General features: G+C 43.5%; 1 long non-coding RNA gene and 1 other non-coding gene across 2 annotated transcripts; both read left to right on the top strand.

The window, feature by feature from the left end:
* Positions 1-3,058: 3,058 nt before the first annotated feature.
* On the top strand, positions 3,059-3,130 carry TRNAQ-CUG. Its single transcript has one exon. It is a non-coding gene; the product is annotated as a tRNA-Gln (tRNA).
* A 1,902-nt stretch (positions 3,131-5,032) lies between these two features.
* Positions 5,033-15,943, top strand: LOC116567672. Its single transcript, XR_004276294.1, has 5 exons — positions 5,033-5,295; positions 8,259-8,546; positions 10,299-10,494; positions 13,290-13,503; positions 14,739-15,943. It is a non-coding gene; the product is annotated as an uncharacterized LOC116567672 (long non-coding RNA).
* Positions 15,944-22,457: the final 6,514 nt, after the last annotated feature.

Here is a 22,457-nt window from a genome sequence, read left to right as displayed (position 1 = left end):
GAAAAAAAATTACACATAAGTGGACCCATGCAGTTGAAACCATGTTGTTCAAGGGTCTACTGTACTCTCCTTAAACCATTGAAAATATATTGGAAACATTGTGGCTCAGTAATTCTTAAAGTTTCAAAAGGTAGTGCACATTAGATTTTACAACTGCTTAGTTAAATTTACTGGTCTGTAACTTACTAAATGCCTAGTGCTACTTAAACTAAATCTGTGCTAATGAGGCAGTTGTGTGTGTGCACGTGCACATGCCTGTGTGTGTGTGGTATGAGAGAGACAGGATGGGGAGAGGGGCAGAAAGAGAGAGACTCTAAAGGATTTAATGCCATTTTATCTGGGTGACCCCAAGGATGAATGCTTTTCAAACTGCCTGTTAGCAAGGATGACATAACTTAATATCTTAATGGGTACAAAGTCTCAGGATAATCACTGATCAAATTCATTAATGTTTCTTTACCTCTCTCTCTCTTTTTTTTTTTTTTTTACAACTTTATTTATTTGAGAGAGAATGAGTGAGTGAGTGAGAAAGCACCAGCAGGGGGAGGTGCAGAGAGAGGGAGAAGCACACCCCCCACTGAGCAGGGGGAGACCAAGAAGGACCTCTATCCTAGGACCCAGGGATCATTACCTGAGCTAAAGGCAGATGCTTAACGTTCTGAGCCATCCAGGAGTCTCTATTTCTTACTTTATCTTATCTTTTTTTTTTTTTAAAGACTTATTTCTTTATTTTGAGAGAGAGAAAGAGCACATGCACAGCAGGGGGCAGGGAAGAGAGAACATCTCCAGCTGACTCCCTGTTGAGCAGAGGACCTAGAGGGGCTGATATCTCAACTCTGAGATTATAACCTGAGGCGAAACCGGGAGTCAAACACTTAACTACTGAGTCACACAGGTGCCCCTCTTCTGTGTATATTTCTTGACCATGCTGAGGTTGGTTATAAGAATTATCCAGAGCCATTCAGTCTTATCCTACACAGTGATTCTGCTTTTTCCCTTACACAATGCCCTTCTACAAACTAGAAATTGAGACTTCTGAAAGAAACATCAAGAGCCTCAGGGACAGACTGTATCCAATATTCTTTTTTTTCTTTTTAAAAGATTCATGCATTTATTTGAGAGAGAGAAAGAGTGAGTAGAGGGAAGGGTAGAGGGAGAGAATCCTCAAGCAGGCTGCCAGCTAAGAGCAGAGCCTGACAAGGGGCTCCTCACAGGGCCCTTGCGATCATGACCCATGAGATCATAACCTGAGCCAAAACCAAGTCAGACACTCAACCAACTGAACCACCCAGGTGCACCTAGACTGAGGCTGGGAATAGATCCCCAAATAACCCACCTGTAGGTGAATGCCCTCAGTCCAACTGCCAACCTTCTTCCTCTGCCCCAACTGGCTAGAATGAAGCTCCAGCTTTATCCTCTAAGATCTTCTCAGGACTCTGGTGCCCACTCAGAGTTCTCTTCCCAAAGAAGCCCTCCTTTCCCCTTCCCCAATTAAAGTGCCTCCGCACTGGCATCTGATGTATTTTTCTCTCATTTTATTTTCATCCTTTTTTTTTTTTTAACCCAAAGATCACATTGATGTGTTCTCTTTGTAAATTACATGATGAAAGAATCCGTAGGGGGAAAATTCCTCTCCTCCACACTAATTTCCACTGTTAGCAGGATAGAAACCACAGCTCTGGCTCACTGATCATTTCTCCCAGAATCTGACTAGCATACTTCACTCAGTCTAAGGGACGAATCCTTTTCCCACCAGACTTTCCCACTTCACCTGCCTCGCCCAACTCTCTGCTCAAGAGTTAGGAACCTCCGAGTGCTCAGATAGATATTGGGGTGTGCAAACATGGTGGCAGGAGAGCTTTGGCTATCTCTGGTTTACCGGATACTTAAAAAGCAGCGAGCTGGCTGCAGAAGGCTGAGGGTTTTAGGACTCAGTCTTCTGCCTGGCTATGATCCCCAGGTTCACATTTGGGGAACTATCCAGTCTGAGTCCCAAACCCCAATCTCAATCGCCTTTCCAAACCGGGCTTGTAGCTAGGAGACAGGAGCGTATCTTATTCATTTTCCATGGATCTATTTTAGTCGGTGGATTGTCGGACTTTTAATTTCCAGGTCCTGAGCATGGCGCAGTGTTCATTGATTTTCTGGCACCTGTGGCTCCTACCGCTTCTGGCCCTCTTTGAGCTGTACCTGGCGTGGCCACGAGAGGGCGATAGGGACGCAGCGCATTCCCCATCACGGGTCGCGGAGAACCGTGCTCCAGGTTCAATTTGGCGGGAGGTGACCAGCCCGCCTTGAGCTGCGCGGAGCCCGGCTCTTTACTATGGAGTCGCCTCAACCCCAGGTGGTCCTAAACCCACTGAAGGCCCCGCGCAGCTAGAGAAAATGGGTGGTGAGGACGACAGCAAGAACGACGGGAAGGAAATAGGACCAGGAATGGAACGGGAGGGACTAGAATCTCAGCAAGTCCCTGGTCCCTTTCTGTGGGTCACCGGAGCTTCCGGACAGTGGGAAGAGGACATGTGCAAAGGGAAGGAAAGGAACACTTGTTATTGTTTGTTTGTTTGCTTTGTGTGTTTGTTTCTTTTTCTTTTTCCCTTCCTTCCTTTCTCTCTCTCTCTTTCTTTCTTCCTTTCCTTCTTCCTCTTTCTTTCTTTCTCTCTCCCTCCCTCTTTCTTTCTTTCTCTCTCTTTCTTTCTTTCTTTCTTTCTTCCTTTCTTTCTTTCTTTCTTTCTTTCTTTCTTTCTTTCTTTCTTTCTTTCTTTCTTTCTTACCGTAGGGCAAGAAACTAGTGATCCAAGCAAAGCAGGTGCACCTGGAGGAGGCGTACAAAGCCCGTCCCTGTCGCTAACCCCCAAACAAACTTGATCTCGATCCCGACAGGCAAGTCCCCGGAGCGGCAGGGAGAACGTGAGCCCCGGAGACTCCTCGCGTGTCCAGGAGCCCAGCTCCGACCCTGAGGTGGGGGAAGAACCCGGCAGGAGGCGTGTCCCAGCAACGCCTGCGGGAGGAGAGGCTGCCTGCACACACCTCAGAGTCAGCGCGGGGCGTCCCCTGCGGTTCCATGGTGTAATGGTGAGCACTCTGGACTCTGAATCCAGCGATCCGAGTTCAAGTCTCGGTGGAACCTTGCCCTTTAGGCCGAGCCACCGCCCGCTTTTACTTTCCTCTCCGATACCCAACGAGGCGCACGTGCTTTCCCCCTCCGATGTCCCGCCCCCATCCCGGGAGGGAAACTCCGGGGACATAACGCAGTGCTTCTCCCCCCGCCCCGCTCAGGGGGTCCCTCGCAGCCGCGCCCTTCGCGCTCCTCAGCCTCCTCCTCAGGAACCAGGGAGCCGGAAACCCGCGTCTCAGAGAGCTGTCCGCCGCCCCGCCACGGACACTGCGGCCACAGAGGGGGCACCGGGCCACTGCCACCTCTCGTCGGGGTCCCCCTCGGGCCCGGGTAAAACCCCGCGGCTGCACGGCAAGGGGCTCCCGCCGCGCGTCCTGTCGTTGCACCCACTCACCTGCACGGTAGAAAACGATGGCAACGTGAAACAGCGTTTCCTACCTCCGCCCTGCGGTGGTGAGAATGCGGTTTCTAGGGTCCTGGGTTCGAGCCCAAGGGTGGGCGTCTTTCCTTTCCTTTTCCTCGGACCCTTTCCCGCCCCTCTCAGAAGAATCCCGAGTGTCTGTTCAGGCCAGTAGGGGTCGCAGTTGTCCTAAACTTTGTACCGGAGCGTGGGGCTTCTGTCGCGTCAGTCAACCCTAAACCGCGGGAAATAAGAGATTCTGCTGGGGATTCTCTGGGCCTCACCTGCTGCCGCCCTCGGGGCTCCTCCAGGGCGGAAGGTAACACGAGCCAGGGCAGCTCGGAGTCCTGACCCGTAGGGTTCCCCTCGCTCCTGGGGCGACTCTGCTGCACGGAGAAGACGCCTTACGACTGGACCTGATGGAAACACGCTCGTTCTCTTCTGCTCGGTCGAAAAATTTGGTCACAAGTTCTGAAGGACCTCATAGCTAGTGAAAATGTCCACTGCCACATCTCTCCTAGTTTTGGAACTTCCGCCCATTTACAAAGGAATGTAAAATACAATTGTTCTCCAAGGGCTCGCTTTGCGGCTCTGAAAAGCAAAGGAGTGAGAGCCCTAAGGCTGGAGGGGAGAAACGGAAAGCGGAGACAGGAGGAGGAAAAGAGATCGGACGGAGAAGGGGCGGGATCCGAGGGCGGGGAGCCGGTCTGTTGACCTGCGGACTCCGCTGCCGCTGCGGGCTCATTCTGCAGCGCTGCCGCGTTTAGGTTGAATCTCGTTGATTCCCCGAGAACTTTGGCTTTACCTGGAAAGCACGAAAGCTGGCGTTGTCCTTGCTCTTTTTATTAATTGTGGAAGTCGGAGTAGGAGGTTAAATAGACCTGCAAGTTATTGGGAACCAAGTTAGGACCTTACTGAATTCTCTGGCGTTAACTGGAAAGCAGACTTTCCTTCCCTTCTCTCCCATTGCAAGAGGACTGCCGGCAGGACAGGCTTGGAGAGAGTCGAGGCACCCAAGAGCATGAAGATGGCCAAGGACTAGTTCTTTGCTGGACATGTGGTGGCTGAGCAGACTGTGCCCTTCCCAGAGCGTGGATCCTAGGGGTCTGGCCAGGGGACTGAGCAAGGGGACCAGTCAGAGTGAAGCAATGGGCTTTCTCCAAATCATTGCAGACCTTCCTTTCTGACCTTCATCTTCTGTACTGGAGAGATCCTTTTAATGGAACTGCATTGATGCGTAGATTTGGGTACCCTTCCCTGGCCAACTAGAGCCTCTGCCCTTACCAAGACCTGAGCCCCAGACATTGCTTCAAGGAGAAGTTACCCTTTATTTTCCCACCTGAACTGCTCTGGCTCAAGCCCAGAGTCTGTCTTGTGATAAAGACAGCCCCTCACCCCTTCAGGCTAGGAGGGTAGATGCTCCTTCACTCCCAGCCCCTCCACAGTCCCACATATGTGTATGGTTTCAACCCACAGAAGCATATCCAAGGCCTACATCTCTCAAAATTCCTTTCCCTTCGCCCTGGATCGTACTCCACACATCCATTGCAGAGTGATAGAGTTTTCTTCTTGTCCTTCTTGTTGCCCACCCAGCACTCCAGGATACTTCTTCTTTTGTTTTTGGAATTGTTCCTTTCTTGGATAATGTCTTCCGTGTACTATTCATGAAGGTACTCTGCCCCCGTTTGCTCAAGGTGAGGACATGGACCTAAGCTCCATCAATCACCTCCAGTGATTAGAATATGAAAATTCCCTGGAATATGAAAATAGAAGTGGGGTGAGTAAATAAACCTCAGATTTATCCACTTGAAGAAAAGAGTCTGTGAAAACACTGGTCTTTGTTCCTCCTATTTGTATCCTATGTGGCCCAACTATGAATATAGAGATTACATAGTTAATATGATAGGTGATCGATAAAATTATGATACAGATATACTGGACGATAAAGCAAGAAGAGGCATGTTTGGTATGGAGGTGATATTAGAGGGATATGTGAGAGATAATATCTACAGTTTGAAAAACAAGGAACAGTGAAGGGGGGGTTGCTGGGTTTTAAACATTTATTTATTTACTTGACAGACAGAGATCACAAGTAGGCAGAGAGGCATGGAGAGAGAGAGAAGAGGAAGCAGGCTCCCTGAAAAGCCTGATGCAGGGCTCGATCTGAAGACCCTGGGATCATGACCTGAGCTGAAGGCAGAGGCTTAACCAGCTGAGCCACTCAGGAGCCCCGGGTTGCTGTTTTCTAAACAAACTTATGAGTATGCATAACTTTGATAAAAACTTGTCCCAAATACAAAATTAATTCCTTTGCCATATATGTATGTATGTGTAAATTTAAAGTGTATTGTTGTATCTCGAATATTACTGGCTCTTTTCATATTATTGGCTCTTTTCATGGAGGAATTCTGGGTTTGATGTCTTGCACAGAACAATTTCCCACTGTAGGTCTATAAAACTGTGAGCAAACATAGGTTCAAATGAAATGGCAGGTAAGTACTATCCAAATTTGGCAAAACATTAGAGAAAAGAATATTTTCATAAAATGTGGGAACTATGACCTACATTTTCTTTTCAGGGTAGTTAGGCAGGCAGTCACAAACTTTGATTGACAATTCCATGTTCGGGACTCTGGAGAGAAGGAGAGGCATAATAATGCATATTAGTATATGCATGTTCCCTGCAGTAGTATGTGTGATAATCAATATTGGAGCCAATTGCATGATCATCAATTAGAGAGACTGTTTGAATAACGACTTATTTATATCAAGAAGGATCTTAGCTAAAAAGAAAAAGAAGGTAATGAAAATGCTGATGGCAATGGCGCTGGTAAGAGCTAATGTGTTTTGAACATTTGCTTGTGAAAGTCATTGGCTACATGCTTTCCCCACACATCTCATTAAAACTCTGGACAAGCAAAATACTCCATTTCACTCATCTCACATGTAAAAATGGAAGCACAGAAAAGTCACATAACTTTTTTGGACTGATTAAGTTTCCCTCCTAGAGCCTGTACCTTCACCATTGGATGTGAGCTGGGTTCTCTTGTTCTCTGTTTTAGGGATTTACAGTGTTTCAAATACGTTAAGCTGTAAACCAGGCTTTGGAAAAGTAGGGGAAGATGTAAGGGCGGTTGTAGATTATATGTGCTCTGGAGCTCCAAAACATTTTTCTCAAAGGGGGACTCATTGCTAGTGGTGCCTGGGAAATAGAAAGCATAAATTTGGTATCCTAAAGAGAAAGGGAAAAGGGTGGAAAACCACCTTCTCCGGAAACCCAAGCGTCCCTGGGTGGGATTGAACCACCAACCTTCTGGCTAACAGCCCAGTGCACTAACCAACTGCACCACAGAGACACTCCATGTAATCACTCCTTGGCTGGGGGTCAATTATACTATATACATTATGGTTTTGTGTTCCTGGTCGAAGTCTGACAAGAATGCACAACCTGAAGGCTATAGTTAACCTTGCTGTATAGTATATTTGAAAGGTATTAAGTAGTTGTTATGAGTTCTTATCAAAAGGAAAAAATACATTTAAAAACATTTTTATTTATATGAGAGGATGGACGTTCACCCAATTGTAATCATTTCACAATATAAGTAAATCAAGTCATTATACTGTATATCTTAAACTTTGAAAGTGCTGTATCTCATTTCAACCTCAGTAAAACTGGGGGGAAATTATATTATCCATAATCGTCTCATTGTACAGAGGTACAGAGAAGTGATTTTTGTGCCCAAGCTAGGGCATCCTCAACTCTTCTGTTTGGTCTAACCTCCCTCCCTGCTCCTGAAGCCTGAAAATGCACGGGAGATATTGAGGCCAAGAGTTTTGGGTGATGACTTGGAGCCCAGCCTGTGAACTCTCAAGATCAAACATCAGGTGCCCTGGTGACAACCGCAGCCTCTTGGTTGGAAGTCATCCATTGTCCAGTTCTATGCTCCACTTCACGTGTACTGGTCTTCTTCTCTAGTTCCTCCAGATCGCGGGAGGCGGGGAGGAGGGCGCGAGCGTGAAGAACCATAATCAGCTGTTCCTCCACCGCGCCAACCCTTGGAGGCCACTAGATGGGGACTCCATGGGGGCAGGGATTTGGGTTTGTTCACGATGCAGGCCCCTCGCTTACAATATTGCCTGACACTATGGCGCCAAATAAATGCCCCGTGAAGGAGTCCATTCTGCTGCAGGGGCCTGAAGGGGACAGGAGAGGCACCAGGAATTTCACCTTGGACGATTAATTTTAGTGCTAGAGAATTCCCTGTATGGGAAAAAGTCAAAGTCGGCCATTCTTTAAAATCTTTATACCGGAAGCTGATTTAGAGCCAGGTCAAGGTCCTGATCATGGAAACCTTAGAGGACACCACGCAGAACTCCCCACCCAGGGCGGTGCTGCGGCCTCAGCCTAGGGGACGCGGGTGGGCGCAGGGAGAAAGGTGATGAGGGGACCTGAAGAGCATAGGAAGTGGATGGGAGTGAGGGCGGTCTGGAGTAGGAGAAAGAAAGGGCAAAGGGAGGAGGAGTGAAAATAAAGCTGAGAGGCACCAACTCTAGCCACTGAAAGCAAAACTGGTTAAAAAACGCTGAGGCAATTTAGGTCGGTTTATAGATCTTGACCACAGCGCAGCAGGTTGTCGACGGCCTGCGTTGGTCGTACAGTGGTTAGTACTCCGCCTTGCGACCCTAGTAACCCTGGCTTGAATACTCGCTCTTTTCCTCTTTAAACAACCTCCCATCCCAGTAAAGCTGGCGATAGGGTGCGATTTCCCGCAATGAAACTGAAGACTGCGAACAGCTGAATACGGCTCTGGAGGTCCCACGTGGCGGAGCTCCCAGCCTCAGCTCCCAACAGGGACAGAGAGAGACCTGCCTAACTTGGGGAAAGGCGGAAAAGTCGCCCAGAGGCGAGGTCTGCAGCGCCCAGAGTCCCCACTCTTACCCCAGAGACTGGAGGCAAAGACAGCAAAGAGCCAGATCCGCTTTGAGGGAGAAAGAGCCTGCACCGGGAACCACTCACTTTCATTGATGGGTAAGACTCTAAGAAAAGCACCCAGCTTTGCCTTGGAGAGGGAATTCTTGCTACCCTTAGGTGGAGGCATAAATCCCAGCTTTTCACATCTCACTTGTTTAGTCTGTAGTGTCTGACTTCCACTGATGTCTTTATTATCATAGTGAAACAGACTTTTGTTGGTACAGATTCTCCATAAATTTTAACGTATATGTGTATTTGTGTAGTCATCATCATAATTACAATACATAGTTTCATCTCTCCAAAAACCTTCTTTGTGCTATCTTGTTACTGTTACAACTCACAGCCAACGGTAAGCCCTTGCAATCACGATCTGTCCATCACTATATATATCTCTATCGATTTGTGGGATATATAGATAGAGATCTATAGATCTCTCTATTTTGTTTTCTGAGACTGTCATAAGAATGGAAGCCATACAGTATGTAGCCTTTTCAAACTGGCTTCTTTTACTCAGCAAGGTGGATTTGGGATTTGTTTTGTAGATCAACAGTTCCTGTTTACTGCAGAATATTCCATCCAGTGGGTATGCCACTGTTTTGTCTATCAGGTATCCTTTTGAACCACATTGGATGATTGTAGCTTCTGCTCTTACAAATATAGCAGCTATGAATATTCCTGTAGAGATTTTTGTGTGAACACTAGTTTTCATTTCTTTGAGGCAGATTCCTGGCAACCCAAGTTTGCTAGATCATATACTACTTGCATGCTTAACTTTATGAGAAACTACCAAATCTTTTCCAGAGTGCCTATACCATTGTGTATTCTCACCAGCAGTGTTAAGAGAATTCTAGATACTCCTTATCCCAGATGCTTGGTACTGTCATTCTAATAGATGTGTAATGTATTTCATTATGGTTTCAGTTTGCATTTCCCTGATGCTTGACGATGTTTATGTGCTTATATCCTCTAGAGAAGTCTGTTCTTGTCTTTTGCCTATTTTTTCATTATTGTTTGTTTCCTTATTGTTAGTTTAAGATTTCTTTATATATTCTTGTCACCAGCCTTTTGTCCTATTCATGATTTTTTTTCTTTCAATCTGTAACTTTTCATTCTTTTAGCTGTTTTTTTGAAAACATTTTTAATTTCAATGAAGTACAATTAATTTATTTCTTTTTTCTGGATAGCACTTTGAGTGACATCCCTAAAAACACTGCCTAACCCCATTCCATGAAGATTTTCTTCTATAAAACATTTAGTCTGTTCTCTATGGTTTTTTTTTCATAAACTGTATGGTTTAGGTGGATTTTTTCTTCATATGGATGTCAAATTATGCCGACACAATTTGTTGAAAAGAAAATAAAAGTCTTTCTTCACTGAATTGCTTTTACACTTTTGTCAATAATCAAGTGGACATATTTCTGTAGTCCTATTTCTGGACCTTCTATTCTGTTTCATTGGTCTGTATGTCTATCCCTTTGCTCCCCCACAATATCTTGCTAACTGAAGCTTTATACTAACTCCAAAAATGGGTAGTCTTATTCTTCTAACTTTATGGTACTTTTACAAAGTATATTTAGTTCTTTTCAGGATTCTATCTCTCTGCCATTCCAGCCCAACAAATTGAGAATCTGTTAATATCTACAAAAGCTTTAAAACTTCAAAGACTCTGTGAATAGAAGGAAAAGATAGTGATCTCCTTTTCCTATGGTGTCTTGGTGGAGTAGATCCAAGGGAGTAAGAAGGGGGAGACTGTGGGTGGCAGCAGATGAGGCCCAGAGAATCCCCAGCAGAATCTCTTATTTCCTGCAGTTTAGGGTTGACCAACCAGACCGACTCCCCAGGCTGAGTTTAGGACAACTCCGACCCCTACTGGCCTGAACAGATACTCGGGATTCTTCGGAGAGCTGAGAGAGGAAAGGACCGGAGGAAAAGAACATGAAAGACACTCAACCTTGTGCTCCAACCCAGGACCCGAGAAACTGCATTCTCACCCAGCACGACAGAGGTAAGAAAAGCTGTTTCACACTGACGTCATTTTCTACCCATGCAGGTGAATGGGTGCAAGGTCAGGACGCCCTCGGGGAAGGTGTGCCACGTGCCACTGGCTCAGTATCAGAGAGGAAAGCAAAAGGCGGTGGCAGCTTGGCACAAAGGGCAAGGCTCCATCAAGACCTGAACTCAGTTCGCTGGATTCACAGTCCAGAGTGCTCACCATTACACCATGGAACCATCTGGGGAAAGAGACCTGCTGACTCTCAGAAGTGTGTGCACACAGCCTTTGCTCCCTCTGGCCTTCCTGGGGCTTTCCACCTGCCGGGTTCTTCCCCCAGCCTCAGGGGTCAGGAGTCGCCAGGGATCACATTCTCCCTGCCTATCTGGAGGCTTGCGTGTAGGGGATGGAGATCAAGTTCCTTTGGGGATTAGCGACAGGGACAGGCTTTTTATGCCTCTCCCAGGTGCACCTGCTCTGCCTGGGTGACTAGTTTCCTCACAAGTCTGAAATCTGGATGTCAGCTTGTTATGTTTGCATCTGATGCTCAGGCTCCTCTTCCAAGCTCACTACAGTTACTGGTAGAATTTATTTGTTTCACGTCTCCAAAGGCAAGGGAAACAAGGGCAAAAATGAACTATTGGAACTTCAACAAGATCAAATGCTTTTGCACAGCAAAGGAAACAGTTGACAAAACCAAAAGACAGCTGACGGAATGAGAGAAAATATTTGCAAATGTCTTATCAGATAAAGGGCTAGTATCCAAATTCTATAAAGAACTTATCAAACTCAACACCTAAAGAACAAATAATCCAATCAAGCAATGGGCAGAAGACATGAACAGACATTTCTGCAAAGAAGACATCCAGATGTCCAACAGACACATGAAAAAGTGCTCAACATCACTTGGCATAAGGGAAGTACAAATCAAAACCACAATGGGATACCATCTCACACCAGTCAGAATGGCTGAAAATTGGCTAAAATGAGTCAAGAAAGGACAGATGTTGGTGAGGATGCAGAGAAAGGGGAACCCTCTTACACTGTTGATGGGAATGCAGGCTGGAGCAGCAACTCTGGAAAACAGTATATAGGTTCCTCAAAAAGTTGAAAATAGAGCTACCCTATGACCAGCAATTGCACTCCTGGGTATTTACCCCAAAGATGCCAATGTAGTGATCCAAAGGGGCACCTATACCCCAATGTTCACAGCAGCAATGTCTACAATAGCCAAACTATGGAAAGAGCCCAGGTATCCACAGACAGATGAATGGATAAAAAAGATGTGATACACACACACACACACACACACACACACACACACAATATTATGCAGCCATTAAAAAAATGAAATCTTGCCATTTGCAACAACATGGGTGGAACAAGGGTATTATGCTAAGTGAAATAAGTCAGAGAAAGACCATTATCATATGATCTCACTGATACGTGGAATTAAAGAAACAAAACAGAGGATCATGGGGGAAGAGAGGGAAAAAAGAAAAGAAGACAAAACCAGAGATGGAGATAAACCACAAAAGAGTATTAATCATAGGAAACAAACAGGATTACTGGCAGGAGATAGGTGGGGCGATGGGGTAACTGGGTGCTGGGCATTAAGGAGAGTATGTGATGTAATGAGTACTAGGTATTATATAAGACTGATGACTCCCTGACATTTACTTCTGAAACTAATAATATATGTTAATTAATTGAGTGTAAATTAAAAAATTAAAATAAGTGAAAAAATAATTCATTTGCTTGTGGTTGTAAGACTGAAGTCCTTGTTTTCTTGCTGACAGTCAACCAGAGGCCATGCTCTGCATCTAGAAGCTGCCTACATTCTTTTTTCATGGCGCCTTTTCCATTGTCAAACAAGTAATTGTATGCTGAGTCCTTCTCATGATTCACTCTGATTCTGTCTTCTGCTAGCCAGAGAAAGCTCTCATATATAAGGAATCATGCAATTAGATCTGGTCCACCCAGATAATCTTCCCATCTTAAAGTCAGCCATGCTGTATAACAACATCGCCATGGGAGCAATGTCTCGTCACTTTAACAAGTTCCAGGGATTTGGGGGAGACATATTTGGAAACCATTTTAACTTCTCTTCACTATAGTCCAGCCTCTGGGTTCAGGAATACATGTCCCTTCCAAATGCAAAATACATTTACCTTATCCCTAAGGTTCCCAAGTTTTATTCCATGGCAGCATCAGTTCAAAGTAGAAAAAAAAAATGTTGTGTAATCAGCTCAAAATTCCAAAATCACATCTGAATCACTTATATCAGGTGTGGATGACTCCTGAAGGTGTCCATTAAGCACAGAGTACAATTCCCCTCTCTCTGTGGACCTGTGAAACTATAGAACCATTGATATGCACTCCTCCACAAGTGCAATAGTGAGACACATAAAGAATAACACTTATTCAGGTTCTAGCTGAAAAAGAGGCAAAATGGAAGATATTAAAAGGTCACTGATCCAAAATAATTTGGAAAGCCACCCAAACAAAATTCAGCAGGAATTCCTTGGTTAGGTTTCAAGGCCTCAAGACATGAGGTTTTGCCTCTGGGCTCCCATTTGTTTGCATCTTCATTTAATTATTATTTTTTCCTTTCTCTCATAGGTCTCTGGCTCTTCCATTTCCTTCTCATACAGCATCCTCCCCTTAATGGTTGGTATGTTGTCCCCACCTGAACAGGTCTGATAGTGACATTGTTGTGGTTCTGTCCCCCAGGAGCGGCTGCCCTCACCATCTCACTCATCTGGGATCCTCTTCCCTGACCAGATTTCTATCTGTCATGACTCTTTCAGCTTACCCATGTGCCTTAGGAGAAGGCTAGAATTGTGGAACCCCAGAACTGATCTCTGCTGTCTCTTCTCCAGGAGGAGAATAAATGATGGAGGACTTCACAAAGGAATGACCCCCGCTGATGGCTGACATCCCCAGCAATTAGAACAGAGGAGGAAACCTACAGGGCAGCAGAAGCCCTACAGACCCAAATTGTGGGAGCAGGACCCACATCAGGTAGGAGCCCTTCCTGGAAATGTCCCCATCACCCCACTGAAAGCCATCTTGGATGAAGGACATGGTCTGCTCAAAGCAGTTAGTCTTGTGAGCATTGGGTCTTTCAGAGTCTCCATCCTCAGCCGTTTGATTAAAATGGACTTTGTTCATACCTGAGGCTCTCCTTCAATTTTTTGTCTGAAGTGCAGCTATGGAGGCCTTACCCCCAGGGGAATGGAACAGGCACCATAGTGACTCTGATGGAGGTGTTCTTTAGCTCTGCAGCTGGTGCCCAGGGATGGGAGCCCTGACTGTTACATGATATCCCATTTCATATCTAACATTCCCGTGCTTCATGCTGCCTTCTCTAATTTATATCCTACACACTTTATTGTACCTAAGATAAATATGCTCAAAGAGGTAATTATATCGTCCACTAAAGCCTATGTGGCATTGGGATCTCACACTGCTTTTCTTAAGGCTGTGCTGTTCTTGCTTCAGCACAGACCTGGGATAGGGTTTGAATGAAAATATGGTTGGGACTAGAGATCAGTAAACTATAATTATTGCTGGGAACTGTTATTTATCCACTGGACAAGTATTTAGTGAATGTTTCACTGGGCAGGAAGCGCTGGGGACATGAAGTGAGCAAGGTAGACCAAATGCCAGTCTCAGGAAAATGAACTTTGACACTGGAGTTAGATATTTTATAGATAAACACATAAGTGCATTTTACTTGTGATTATGATAGATATTATTTAATACTTTCCTGTTATGTGATCCTAATCTCTTAGCCAGTGATTTAAAAGTGAGTATAATTAATAGCATTATATAATTGTGAGAAAAGATCTGTCCCCAGATAGGCCCTTCTGGTATTTTAAACAGTGGAAATACCTACATTTGATCCAAAGTCTCTTCAAAATTATTTATTTTTAAGTTAAACTTTAAATTTCAGTGTCCCCTGAAATTCAGAAGTAGGTTTCTGGAGGGTGTGTAGGAGCCTAGACACGGAAGCTTACAGCCAAGGCCTATGTGGGGGCTCTGCTGCTATCAGCTGGAAGGGGAGTTTGGGAAATTCTCCCAATGTCTGTGGGCCTCAGTTTCCTCATGTGTAAGATAAGGTTGATATTCAAATTCTCCAAAGTCCCTTCCTGCTCAGTTTCTCTGAGTGCACGAGGAATTGAGGTGCCTGTTACAAAGCTTTGGGGACTGCAGCTGAGACCTGACTTGGTCCCTTCTCTGTGTGTCTCCTGCAGGAACCTGAGCTGAGTCCACACTGAAAGCAGAGAACAGAGGGAGCAGATGGAAGACTGGATATCAGCAGGTTTGGGGGATGAGAATAACACAAAGAAAGACAAGGCAATGGTGGAGCACATGGTTGCAAAAGAACAGAAGAATAAGGACCATTCGAGTTCAGAAAAATCAGGGGAACCTGAGGAATGAATACACCAGCATCCAACTCTGCAAGGAACTGCCTGAGCTGAGCACAGAGGACCAGGAGAGTAACTTAGTCCATAGTGAACCTGTGCCCCTGCCGAGGAGCCCCACAGGACAGATTGGGATTTGTTTGTACTGCTGGAAACACCCAGTTCTCAGAGGAGGAGGATGCGACCATGAAGCTCTGCCCCAGTCCCCTAGTTTCAACCTTGGAGCTGCCTTCATGGTGGAGGTCTTCCAAGAAAGTGTGGGCTTAGAGGGATCAAGGATGTTTGGATAAGGGTTGGAGATGTCCATTCTTACTGCAGGGAGTTATGCCCTTACAAATCTGACCCTAATCATGGCTCTAGGTGCCAAATAACAAAGCAAACCACTTACTTCCATTGGTTGTACAGAAACAGGATGCTCTTAATGCACATAACTGGAAAGTTACTCTGCCTGTAGGGTTATGCAATAGAACAGATAACTTGGGCAGTGGCCCAAGAAGGGGATGGGTTGAGTTTGTGACAGTGTCTCGTAGGTCTTGGAGAAGAAGGTTTGGGGCTTGAAGTTGCAGGTGGGCTGGCTCATGGTAATATTACACAATCTTGGGAAAACATGTCTAGCACAATTTTGGATTCAATGGACACTAAATGTTTAGTCCATGAACTGCAGTCATTCTTTCACAGATTATCCACTATTGGCTTCAAACAAAAGTGACTTTTCTATTCATAGATACCAAGGAGCACCTGGGTGGCTCAGTCAGTGAAGCATCTGACTCTTGGTTTCAGCTCAGTCATGAGCTGGTGGTAGTGGGATCAACACTGAGTTGGGCTCCATGCTCAGCACAGAATCTACTTCAGCTTCTTTGTCCCTCTCCATCCCCCTCTATTCTCCCAGATCATACTACTCTCTCTAAAATAAATAAAATCTTTAAAAAATAACAATGCTCACAAATATGCAGGTTTAAACACATCCTATGATGATTTTGATGAACAACAAGGTAAAGCAGATTTTTTTATTTTTTTTCCAACAGAGAGCAGAAGAGGCGAGTAATATATCATTTCGGCATCAAAAAATAAACAGGTAAAAGAAAGAATGTATGGAATTGTATGTCATCTACACAATGATCAGTTGGTTATGAACAAATTGGAATAAATCTATGTTTATATTGACTCATAGGTCCAGTGAAATTGGCAGAGCATTGGGAAACAAAAACTGGCCAGGGGGGATCCCGGGTGGCTCAGTGGGTTATGCCTCTGCCTTTGGATCAGGTCATGATCTCAGGGTTGAGATAGAGCCCCGCATCTGGCTCTCTGCTCAGCGGGGAACCTGCTTCCCCCCTCCCTCTGCCTGTTGCTCTGCCTACTTTTGATCTATGTCTGTCAAATAAATAAAATCTTAAAAAAAACTCATCTAAAAGTCATTCACGTAATTGGAATTTAGACTAATTTTGACTAAAGATGTATCTTAAATATGCTACACACACCAATCATTACTTAAGTCAAACATCTTCACTCTTCCTTGGGGGAATGGAGCTGACACAAAGGACTACAGATTCTGTTGCAGAATCCAGACCTGATGCTTACAGACAGATGGCAGTGGACACCTACTTCAGATCTGGAGTGTAAGCCTTTGTCTCATAAGTCAACTGAGTCACACAACTCAGGCACACAAGTGATCACGCAAGTCGATCACACACACCCCTCAGCCTGTCACTATTACTTATTTTCATGCTGTTGGTGCCATCCTATAATAGACCACATCAGAAATGAGAAAAATCAGATTTGGACACAAACTCATGGCATTTGATGGATATATCATTGCATACTGTTCCAAATTTTCTGGCAGTACATAATGCCGGCAATAGATTACTGAAGACTAATTTAAATAATAAGTGGGAACATCAGTCTCTAAATTTTGCAACTGTGGTGTTACAGCTACACACAAGATAAATTGGCAGCCTTGCCAACTGAATGGTTACTCTCAAGGAAAGTGTATTAATGGACATAAAAAACATTTTGCATCCATTTGTCCACACGACTCTGGACAATCTTCCCTGGCATACGACTGGATTTGGGTTGGATTATTCCTTTTCGTTGGGCTGCTGAGAAAAGTGCAAGGGAATGGAATCAGATCCTTCTCACCTAACAAATACCTAAATCTCCAAAGATACGGTCACTGCCAGATCCAGCTTGAATCTGAAATGCATTTGCTTGCATCAAGACCCAACATCAATGTATAAAACTCAGGTGTGATTTATGTGATTGCAGTGCCTAACTGAAATGTGAAAAGCGGTATCATTTGTAATAGCATGAAGCTTGAAATACTGAGGGATAGATCTGACTGAAAATCACAAAATATTTCACGGAGAAGTGAATGAAGCCTTAGAAAATGAAGAGAACTTCCTTATTTGGGGGTGGCAAGATTCAATACTGTTCAAACATCAACTTTCCCCATTTGATCTATACATTCAATTCAATCTTTCTCAAAATCTCAGCCCGTGTCTTTGGTAGAAAGTGACCAGTTGATTTTAAAATTCATATACAAATTTAAATGACATCATATGGCCATACACTTGTGAAGCAAAGAACCAAGTTTTAGGGTTAGCTGTACCTGATTTGAAGAACCATTCTGAAATCATAGTAATCAAGACAGATTGGTATTGGCATATGACAGGTAAGTAGATCAATGAAATGGATTACAGAATCCAAAAACAAACTAATACTTACATAGTGAACAGATTTTTGACAAATGTGAGAAGCAAGGCACTGTAAAAAACATAATCTTTTAGAGCATGAGGGTGGCCCAGCTGGTGAAGCGTCTGACTCTTGATGTTGACTCAGGTCATGATCTCAGGATCTTTGGGATCTAGTCCCTCATCAGGCTCCATGTTAAGAGGGGGTCTGCTTGTGATTCTCTTTCTCTTCCTCTGCCACCTTCACATAAATAAATTTTTTAAAAAATATAATCTTTCAACAAGGGGTAAAGTGTAATCTTTTCAACACATGAATATGGACATGACATGGGTATGCATATAAAAATAAATACATAAAATTGGATCCATAACTTACATCATACAGAAATTAGCCTAATATAGAGCATGAGCCTAAATTGATACTCTAAAATGTTAAAACTTTCAGAAGAAGACATAGGAGAAAATCTTTAGGAGCACCTGGGTCACCCAGTCGGTGGCTCATGTGACCCATGATATTGACTCACATCCTGATCTCATGGGTTGTGGGATCAATCCCAGAGTTGGCTGTGCTCTCAGTGGGCAGTCGGCTTTAATTTCTCTCCCTCTGTCCTTTCCCCACATGCAGTCAGTCTCTCTAAAAGTTAAAAACATGGGGCAGGCAGAGGGACAAGCAGACTCCCCGCTGAGCAGGGAACCCAACCTGGGGAGGGAAAGGTGAAGGGGGGGTGTGGGCAACCCCAGGGCCTTGGGATCATGACCTCAGCCGAAGGCAGATGAGGAAGCAACTGAGCTAGCCAGACGCCCCAATAAATAAACCTTTAAAAAAAATCCTTATAACCTTAAGTTGGACAATGATTTCTGTTCTTTTAGATTTTATTTATTTATGTGACAGAGTGAAAGAGAGAGCACAAGCAGGGGAGAAGCAGAGGGACAGGGAGAAATGGGCCCCCCACTGAGCAAGGAACCTGATGCAGGGCTGGATCCCAGAACCCTGGGATCATGACCTGAGCCAAAGGCTGACACTTAATCAACAGAGTCACCCAGGTGCTCCTGGACATTGTTTTCTTAGATATTACACCAAAATTGTGATTTTTGAAAGAACAAATTGATAAACTGGATTTCATCAAAAGTTAAAACTTTGTCTCTTCAGAAGCCATTGGTGAGAGAATGCGAAGTCAAGTCACACATACGGAGAAAACAGTTATGAATTTCATACCTGAGGAAGGTCTCCTAATACAGCATTGAAAGAACTCTCAAAAGTCAATAAGAAGCCAATCCAATGGGTAAAATAAAAGTTTCTGGCTGGCGCAGCTGGTGAAGCAGCTGCCTTTGGCTCACGTCATGATCCCAGCATCCTGGGATCTAGCCCCTGCCGCCCTCTCTCAATCTCCCATGAGCAGGGAGTGCTCTCCCTCTGCCCTCCTCACCCTGCCCCACACCCCTGATCTTGCTCTCTTTCTCTCTTTCAAATGAAAAAATAAAACCTTTAAAAATTAAAATAATAAAATCAAATGGGTAAAAGATGCATAAAGACAGTTCAGCAAAGAATATATATGGAAGGTATATAACAACATGACAAGATCTATATCATTAGTCCTTGGGAAAATACAATTTAAACCATTATTTGCCCATAAAATGGCAAAAATGAAAAGGATCTCCATCCCAATTATTGGCAAGGATGTGAGGGAGCTAGATTTCTCATACACTGCAGATGGGAAGACTAAATTCTACTACTCTAGAAAATATTCTGGAAACTTTTTTTTCCCCTTAAGACTGACTTCTTTGAGAGAGAGGAAGTGAAAGTGAGTGGGGGAGGGGCAGAGGGAAAAGTAGAGGGACAGAATCTCAGGAAAACTCCCTGCTGAGCGCTGAGCCCTACTTGGGACTCTGTCTCACCACCAATGAGATCATGACCTGAGCCAGAATCAATGCCAGATGCTTAACCAACTCAGGCACCCAAGCACCCCAACAGTTGGGAAATTCGTCAGAATATTAAACCTATACTTACCATTGGCCATCACCATTCCACTCAAATGAAAAAAAAAAAAGATATATTTAAAAAATCTATTGATTGCAACTCTTATTTTTTAATGGTTATTTTATTTTATTTTATTTGAAACTCTTATTTTTAATTGTCATTCAAATCCATCCACAGGTTAGTGACCCAAACAAATTGTGACATACCCAGCTCAAGGAATATTATTCAGTTTTACAGAGTAATCTCTTCACATACATAACAAAATGGGTAAGAAAAAATTTTTTTTCTCAGATAATTATTCTGAGCAAAAAGACATCAGAACAAAACATGTACATAGCATATTATTTCATTATATAAAACCTCAGAAATTGCATATAATTCTATTGTTACAGAAAGCCAATCAGTGGTTTCCTGAGGTGGGAGTATGAGGGAGGAATTGCTAGAAGCACAAGGAAACTTTTGGGGGTGATAGATATACCCACTACTGGGGTGATGCATATATATGTTCAAACTTATTAAATGTGAGACTTTAATTATACATACTTTACTGCATGGAAATTATACATCAATATACCTGTTGAAACAGTTTAAATACAAAAACAAACAAACAAAAAAAAACCTTTCAAACCCTGAAATTCACTAAGTGGTTCTTCTATTTTCAAAAAAAAACAACCATATAATTTTGCAAGCTTGAAGTAAGCAATGAATCATTTCTTTGGATATGAAAATGAATTTATCTATCTTAACATTTCTATATGTAACTCTCGAAGAAAAGAAACCTTAAGAGAACATAAAGGGAAGCCACAGTATAGAAGTACGTTTATCTCTGACAAAGGACTTTTCTCTAGAATTAGATATCATGTAGTCTGAGAAGATAATTAATAAAATAAAATAATTGGCCGAAAGACTTGACAGAAACTTCACAAAACAAGATATATGAATGGTTCATTAGCACATGACAAGAGGCACAACTCATTAGTCAGTCAGGAGGGAAAGAAATCAGTATACAATGAGATACCTTGTGTATCTACTTGTATGTCTAAAGTCAGAAAGTCTGAAATCTCACAAAAAAACACTTGGAAGTCTCATGTAGCTGTGGGAATGAAAAATTGTACCACCACTTTGAATAGCTGACTTCCACTTATAAGATGAAATATAAATCCTATGGACAGTCATTCCATTCGTAGGTATTTACACAATATGTCTATAGAACAATCAGCATGTGAAAGTTCATAACAGTTTTATTATTATGCCTAAATTATAACTGCCTCAAACCAGAACATGAAAGTCCAGTAACAGAGGAATGTATAAACAAACATAAAACCCTTGAAATCTTACCCAGCATAAAAATGTATCGAAATATTGATTGAGGTAGGGATATAGATGGATTTCTTTTTTTTTAAGATTTTATTTATTTGCTAGAGAGAGTGAGAGAGCACAAGCAGGGGGAGTAGCAGAGGGAGAGGGAAAAGCAGGCTCTGTGCAGAGCAGGGAACCTGACATGGGGCTTGACCCCAAGACCCTGAGCTCATGACCTGAGCAGAAGTCAGATGGTTAACAACTGAGCCACCCTGGTGCCCCTCCTTTATGCATTTTTTAAAAGACAGACAATTGGCAAAGAATAGACAAGCTGTTCTGATATAAATATCCTTTCCCCTGTTCTAGAAAGAAATAATGTATATATAAAAAGATTGGAGAGGAACCAATTTGTATGGAACAACTTTGCCAAGACCCTGAAGCAGGTCTACTTTCCATTAAGACCAGAGATTAATGGAAGCCCCACCAGTCTGGAGGGGGCTGAGAAAGTCCTAGAACCCTAGAATGATCTGGACTACCAGACACATGTTCCTCAAAAAGATCAACTACTCACCTCCAAAGGCACTGAGCAATTTGTGAAACTGTGGGTGAGTTTAAGACCAGCACCACTCTAGAACCAGGACTCTCCCTTGAACCAAAGCCAGGATATTGATAGATGCCATTTCGAAAATCACCGTTATAAGCCATGGCATGCTCCACAGTAGGGAAAACGGGTACATGAGCATCAACTGAGAGAAATATCAATCAACAGACAAGAGACTTTTTTTTCAAGAGACATTATTAAATAACGTCCACCACCCACTAAAACCCAGGAAAGTTCTCATTCAAAAACAATGTTTTAAGGAACATAGAGGTATGCATCTTCATGATTTGGGGATAGAAGCTGATTTCTTAAATGTACAAGCAACCCAACAAATCAATAGATAAACTGGATTTCATTCATTGATTCATTCAAGTTAAAAGCATTTTTGTTTCAAAGGACACTATCAAGGAAGTGAAAAGCCAATCTATGGAGTGGGAGAAATATTTGTAAATCGTATTATCTGATGAAGGTCTGCTATATAGAATACATTGAAAGAAACCTCTTACAACTAACCAGTCAGGAAAAGGACAGCCAATATAAGAAAGGGAAAAAGAGTTTCAGTAGACTTTCTCCAAAGGATAATACCAATGCAACAGTGAACACATGAAAAGATGCTCAGCATCATTAGTCATTAGGAAAATACAGATCTAGGCACCTGGGTGGCTCAGTGGGTTAAAAACTCTGCCTTCGGCTCAGGTCATGATCCCAGAGTCCTGGGACTGAGCCCTGGATCAGGATCTCTGCTCAGCAGGTAGCCTGCTTCCTCCTCTCTCTGCCTGCCTCTCTGCCTACTTGTGATCTCTGTCAAATAAATAAAATCTTTAAAAAAAAAAAAAAAGGAAAATACAGATCTAAAGTGCAGTGAGATCCCACTTCATCCCACTAGTGTGACTTCAAACAAAGAGACAATACATGTGTCAGGAAACTTATAGAGAAATGGAATTCTTACACATACCTGGTGGGAATGCAAAATGGTGTCATTG

This window comes from Mustela erminea, chromosome 10 (genome assembly GCF_009829155.1).
Source record: "Mustela erminea isolate mMusErm1 chromosome 10, mMusErm1.Pri, whole genome shotgun sequence".
NCBI classification, from domain to species: domain Eukaryota; kingdom Metazoa; phylum Chordata; class Mammalia; order Carnivora; family Mustelidae; genus Mustela; species Mustela erminea.
This window is presented reverse-complemented; position numbering and strand designations above follow the sequence as displayed.